Genomic DNA, 7,088 nt, shown 5'->3' on the forward strand with positions numbered 1-7,088 from the left:
TCCTCCTTAGAGCATCCAATCTCTCTTGAGCAAGCTTAATTCTCTACAACAGCTCTGATTCATTTGCAGAATGGAGGTCAATAGGACTGGTAATTGTAGCCGGTTTAGCCTAACTACTGGTTGCCATTGGAGTCTCCACCTGTGTGCTCTTTTCCGCTGCTTCCTTGTCCTTGGCTTTTTGCTGGTCTTCTTGAGCCTTCCTCTGCTCCTCTTCTTCTTTCTTTCTTTTCTCTTCTTCTTGTCTCTTCTCTTCATCTTTTCACTTCTTCTCTTCTTCATCCTTCTTATTCTCCTCTTCCTTCTTCCTCTTTTCCTCTTCCTGTTTCTTCTCTTCCTCTTTCCGCTTCTCCTCTTCTTTCTTTTCCTCTTCCTTCTTCTTCCTCTCTTCCTCTTGTTTCTTATTTTCCTCTTCTTTTCTCTTCTTCTCCTCTTATTTTCTTTTATCCTCTTCCTCTTTCTTCTTTTTCTCCTCTTTTCTCTTATCCGCTTCCTCTTTCCTCTTTTCCTCTTCTTTTCTCTTATCCTCTTCTTCTGCTTGTTTCTTCTTTTCAACTTCCTGTTGCTTCTTTTCTTCTTTTGCCTTCTTTTCCTATCTTGTTCCTTCTGATGGTGCATCCTGAGTAAAATTTTCACCATCTAAGACATCTACATCAATGGGGTCCATTTGTTCTGTGACCGGTTCTTCTTCACTGTCATACAGCTCATCCAGTTTGCTAGTTTCTGGTTCTTTCTCATCTTTGTTGTTGGCTTCAACCACTTGATGCATCTTAAGAGCTTCTTGAGCATGATTATGTGTATCTTTGATCACTTCTTGAACCTTTCCTTCCAGTAACAGGAGTCTTCTTCTTCTCATGAAGAAGAGGCCTTTGTATTTATTCATAACTTTGAAAAGTCCTGAATTTGATTGATTAGGAAAATGTTGAGCAAATATTTTCTCCCTCATTACCTGTTCCTTTTCTATGGCAATGCTCCATTTATTGTCTAAATAATTATACAAAGAATCCAGTGTCTCAGATCTAATTTCTGAAGGTGACCGATCATTAACACATAAATACTTAATGATTTCCTGTTCAACTGCTTCCTTTTCATCATCATTGAAATCATCAAAATGATCAATTAAATCATTCAGTACTTTTCTCCTAATATTCTTTATAGTTCTTTGACAATGTGTCAAAGGTTTGTATGAAGAAATGTCAATATTTATCGATGCGGATGATGCCAGTTCATTCTTTCTCTTTTTTTTTGTTTGCCTAGTCTTCTTCTTAGGTGGTTCTTCTGACACAGTTTCTTTTGAGTCAAGTGTATTTCTTTTTGTCTTCTGCTTCCTCTCAAAGACTTTTGCAGGTGCCACTTCCGGTTTCTTCTTAACTGGTGACCGCTTGGTCACTTTGGTTCTTGTTACAATAACCGGTGTCGATGCTGAAGGCACTGCCTTTCCTTTCTTTTCAGAGGGTTCTACAACCGGTGCAACCCTTTCTAGATAGGTGCCAGTTCTCTTTTCCTTAGGATCAAGGGGTGAGGCGATTAGGGTAGAAGCATACCCGTCCAGCATATCATTCATTACCTCATAGCCCATAGGCTCTACTTCTTTCTGCCTAGGATCAACAACCTCCATTATGCATTCATCCACTTTAATGGTGAAGCAGATGTCTTCCTAATACTTTTTGACTAAATCACCGGATATTCTTATCCTTTGGCTCATCTTGCATCTGAACTCATCAAAGCATTTGTTCAGTGCTTTCAGATAGCCGGTTCCAACCGCTTGTAGACTTTCCTTTATTTGTTTTGTTACCGGTTGGTCGGCAGACCACTGAATATCACCTACTCCTGAAAAGTAACCTTGAAAGTAAAAGAACAACCCAACCAGTAGTTGTCCGAACTTGAATCTCAGTGCATTGTCCTATTTGATTGACTTAAGATTCAACATGAGTTATCTTTGCATACATGTGCACAGATCAAATGATGCATCCTCCTTGATCATCCTATAAGTGGCATTTACCATTGCAACAGAGACAATTAATTTTGCTAGCAGAGAACGTCTTGTAGCCTATCACCATATAGGCATACTTGACCAGATCATCCTTGATTGAGTTGACGGTCATACCACGTGAGTCACTCACTGAACCAGTGAGCTTGGACATTTCAGTCTTGCTAACCTTCCTTAGGGCTGACACTTCCCCTGTATTGCAGAAACTGGTGACGACATGAATCGCTTCCGGTGTGATATCATGCATCCGCTCTAGGTACATCTTGTCACCATGTATCCTGCTTAGAATAATGCGAATGTGATCATCCAAAAATTCTTCAAGAAAGTAAACTGCATTTTGAAGTTTCTTCTTTTCCAGAATGCTGAATTCCGGTTTAATCTTCTTATCCTTTCCATGGAATAGGCTCAGCTGGGAATGGATCACAAGAGACCCTAGGTCTTCGATTTTGCAGTCTATGTAATTAGAAATCCCTTCTTCTACTATAACACCAGCCGGTACTTGAGACAAGGCATTATATTTCGACTTTCGCTTAATGAAGTCCATAGAATTAACAGTTGCACTAGAACTATCATGAGATGTGGAAGCCATGATAAACAAATAATTATGAAAAATACCTTCACAGGTTGAAATTTAGGGCTTCGCAATTTGAACTTTGCTTGACACTCCTTCGATTGCAGAGATACTGCTTTGCATTCTACACTCCTCTAACAAATGTTTGATTCAAATTCTTCTTCAGGAATTTGATAAATTCTTTGATTCGTAGTGTAAATTGCTTTCCTTCGCTCTGCACTTGAAAAACTTCTTCGCTCGAAAAATGATAAGTGATAAATGATTTCAAAATTCCTTGTAAATAGGTTCTCCACCTACCATAATAAATGCTCCAATATTAGGGTGTAAACCCTAATTTGCCTTTTATCATTTCTGGTCTTCTGCCGACTGACAAGTATCTCATACTGGTGTAAACTGGGGGTTCGAAGTATTTCGCCGTTTGCCCCTGCTAAGCTTTTTTGATGCTTAATTTGCCAGTTTCGTGATTTCCACACTAGGTACAGAAACTGGTTCTTCTAGCAACACTCCTGGTTTCTTTTTCCAGGTTTTGTTCATATCCGCTTGAACAGTGTCAATATTAATCTTTTCTTCCAGAGTGACCGGTATGTCATTTGATATGTTCTTTCTTATTCTGTAGAATCTGGCAATGTGACCTGGTTTGTTGCAATGATAGTAGACCATTCCAGGTGCTCTCCAAGGTCCATTATTCATGTTACCATTCTTCCTCCTGCATGTTGCAACAGTGTGACCATGACAATGACAGATCAAATAGTTTGCTCTCCATCTAGTTGCCACTTGATAGCCATCGCTTCCTGACTGATGATTAAAGGCATTAAACCGGTTGTGATTCTGGCTCACAAAATGTTCCAGACCAACTCCTTGAGTCCTCTGAGGATATCTTCCAGTGTTGTTCATAACAGACCTGCATTCAGATGCTCTATGCCCAAACTTGTTGCATGCATAACAATTACCACTGAACTTATTGGATCTAGGTACATTGTTTATAAAGTAAGGAAAGTTATTTTAGTCTTTGCTCCTACAAGCATTGGCAGTATGTCCTTCTTTAAGACAGTTAAAGAAAACAGGTTTAAACTTTTGCTTACCTTTACCTTTGAATGTCGGTTTCTTCTTTGATGCTTCAGCATTTGTACCAGAGGTCTCTCCTTTCTCATGACTGGAGTAACCAAGTCCATTAGTATTCTTGACAAGTTTGGCCGCTTTAAGCTTTTGCTCTAGCTTAATAGTACTCTTGTTGAACTTAGCAAGTATTTCCTTTGACTCAGAGAGTTCTTTGGAAATAGCAGCATTTGACTCCATCAAGTTTGCATTCTCGGAGATGGCTATGTTCAGTTCTCCTTGCATGTCTTCCTTTTCCACTTTGCTCGCATGGAGTTGAGCGGTTAGGGCACTGATTTTTTGCTTCAGCTTGGAGATTTCATGATCTTTGTCTTTTGCTAGATCTTCAGCTTTCCTCCGGTTCTCAAGCTCTTGGCACATTCGAATAGTCAGTCCTTCCAACTCTTTTCTCAGGTTGGAATTCAATTCATTCAGCTTTTCTACTTCTTGAATCAGGGCTTCCATGTCTGCTTCATCAGAAGAACTATTTTCAGATAGCTTCATCAGTTTTTCAGAACGTTCTCTCCTTTTTGCCTGAGAGGCCTTATATTTGACCATAAGATCATCATAGGCTTGCTCAGACTTAGTGAGCTAATGAGTAAGTTCCCTCATAGTGTATTCCCCCATATCTCTTTCCAAGTGGTTAGACTTATAGAAAGGTTGGCCCTGATACCAATTGAAGAATACTAAGAGGGGGGTGTGAATTAGTATGCCAAAAATCACTGTACTTAAACACTTTACTAGACTACCAGTAAACTGGTAAAATAGTTTAGCAGACAAATCGGTTACCACACATGTAAACCAAATAGCAAATAATGTATTCACCCACAGAAGCACAAACACCATAACACAAGAGATTTTGACGTGGAAACCCAAATGGGAAAAACCACTGTGAGATGGAACTCACAAGTAACTATCTGTAGAATAGGAACCAGACCGGTTAAGGTCATACAATATTCTTTACCAGAACAGATCCTGTTAGGAATCTCAATCTCTGTTAGGAGATAAGTCCAATTAAAGACTACCTTGCTAGAGGATTTTAGATCCACAGATGTGAACCACCTTGTTAGAGGATTTACAAAAGGCTTTTGGGCCTACCTAGTTAAGGGATTTAGATGTCGAATATGTGAGTGATCTAGCAAATAGCACAAATTGCTTGGTTAGATCCTTGATAGCTCGTTCCTAATGCATTCTAGCATTACTTCAGTCTTCAACACATTCACACTCTATCTGTCTTCCACAGACCTGAACTTGTCTTCTGTGTTCTCTCTTACAAAAACTCTTCAACCACCTTAAACCCTAGCAACTTCCTAAAACCCTAGACATGATGTCCTTATAAAGGAATCTGATTTCATGTCGATCCAATAGGATTAGAATAAAATTTCCTAGGTTCAATGCATCTAGACATATCTGGTAACACGACACAAAAAGCACCATTAAAGTGTCGGCACCGCCAAACAATCAGTGGATGGTAACTCATCACAAAATGCCAGTTGGTAACTCATCATAGAGTATTACCGGTTCAAACAGAATGCTGATTTAAGCAAAATACCAGTTAGACAAAATGAAGACTGGGAAATATGAGTTGTACCTCTTCGTTCCTTCATACCGCTTGAGATCCTCGAGCCGCTTGGAGGCTTCATACCGTTTCAGATTGGTAAACACTTTCTGCAAAACACCGATAGTCTAAAGACTATAATAAATCATACTAGTTGGAACAAATACTGATTGAGCTTTAACTCATACATACAAAAAGTGATCTCAAATCAAGTGTGTGTCCATCAATGACAATCACAGCATCAATCATAAAAAATGCCAATACTTTTAAATATTTTGCATGTAATAAGATTGGTCATTTTGCATCTGGATGTCTTGAAAGGAATTCAAGATTTGAAGAAATAGTTAGAAGATCATTTAAGCCTAACTCTGGATATTAAAACAAGTATAAGTATAGGAAAAACAAAGACAAATCATACTACATAGCGGATGAGGAAGGCATTACTGATTCTGATGATGAACCGATAGAAGACTCTGCTAGTGGTTTCAGCAATGGAAAGGAATGGGTGTTCTTGTCTATCAAGGAAGATGATCTGGCACTGGAAGAGAATGTACCTGAAGAGAAGGAACTTGCTGCTAAAATTAAAGACAAGGATGAATGGGTAATTGATAGTGGTTATTCACATCATATGACTAGAGATAAAGGGAAGTTTCTATCTTTGCAAGAATTTGATGGTGGTCTAGCTAGATTTGGAGATGACAAAGCATGTATGATCAAAGGAAAAGGAACTATATCATTAGATGGAAAGAAAAATACCAATAATTTTTATTATGTTGAAGGTTTAAGGCATAATCTTTTGAGTGTAGGAAAATTGGTGGATAAGGGATTTCAATTATAGCTCAAGGATGGAAAATGCAAAATCATTAACAGATCTGGTTTGGAGATTGCAATCGGTACATAGACAAAAGGTAACATATTTCATTTGAACTCCGGTGAGAAGACGTGTTTGATTACACAAATTGATGAGAGTTGGCTATGACATAAAGGTTGTGTCATATAAATTTTGATTGCATTGTGAAGATCAGTTCAACTAAGGAAGTTAGGGATATACCTAAGATTATGAAACCCTACAATCTGGTATGTAAAGAATGTAAAATGGGTAAACAAGTCAAAACCTCTTTTAGGAGTATACAAGGTAAATCAAATGATGTTCTTGGTCTTATTCATACTAATTTGTGTGGCTCTGCTAGAGTTAAAAATTTTCATGGTGATAGATATTTCATGTTAATCATTGATGATTATTCTAGAATGACGTGGGTTACTTTTCTAATAGAAAAATTTGAAGCCTTTGAAAAGTTTAAAATCTTTAAGGCTAAAGTGGAAACTAAGATAGGATTGAAGATTAAATGTTTGAGGTCAGATCATGGTGGAGAATTCACATTTGGTGAGTTTAATAAATTTTGTGAGAAGCATGGTATAAGAAGACAATTTTTTGCTCCCTGGATACCTCAGCAAAATGGAGTTGTGGAAAGGAAGAACATAACTATCTTGAATGTTGCTAGAACAATGATGATGGAAGCTATTCTACCTCATATATACTGGAGAGAAGTAGTGAGCATAGTGGTTTATACATTCAATAGAGTACTTATCAAAAGAGAAATGAGTAAGACGCCTTATGAATTATGGTTTGGAAATACACCTACAGTTAAGTATTTCAGAATTTTTGGTAGTAAATGTTATATCAGGAGATGATATCATTGGGAAATTTGATCCTAAATGTGATGAAGGTGTATTTATTCATTATTTCAATGAAATCAAGGCATTTAGATGTTATAAAAAGAGATTGTAGAGAATTCTAGAGAGTGCTAATGTCAAAGTAGATGAGCTAAACAAAAATCAAATCAGATTTTATGAGAAGGAACTAGTAGTGGAAATGA

Source organism: Cryptomeria japonica, chromosome 8 (genome assembly GCF_030272615.1).
Source record: "Cryptomeria japonica chromosome 8, Sugi_1.0, whole genome shotgun sequence".
Taxonomy (NCBI): domain Eukaryota; kingdom Viridiplantae; phylum Streptophyta; class Pinopsida; order Cupressales; family Cupressaceae; genus Cryptomeria; species Cryptomeria japonica.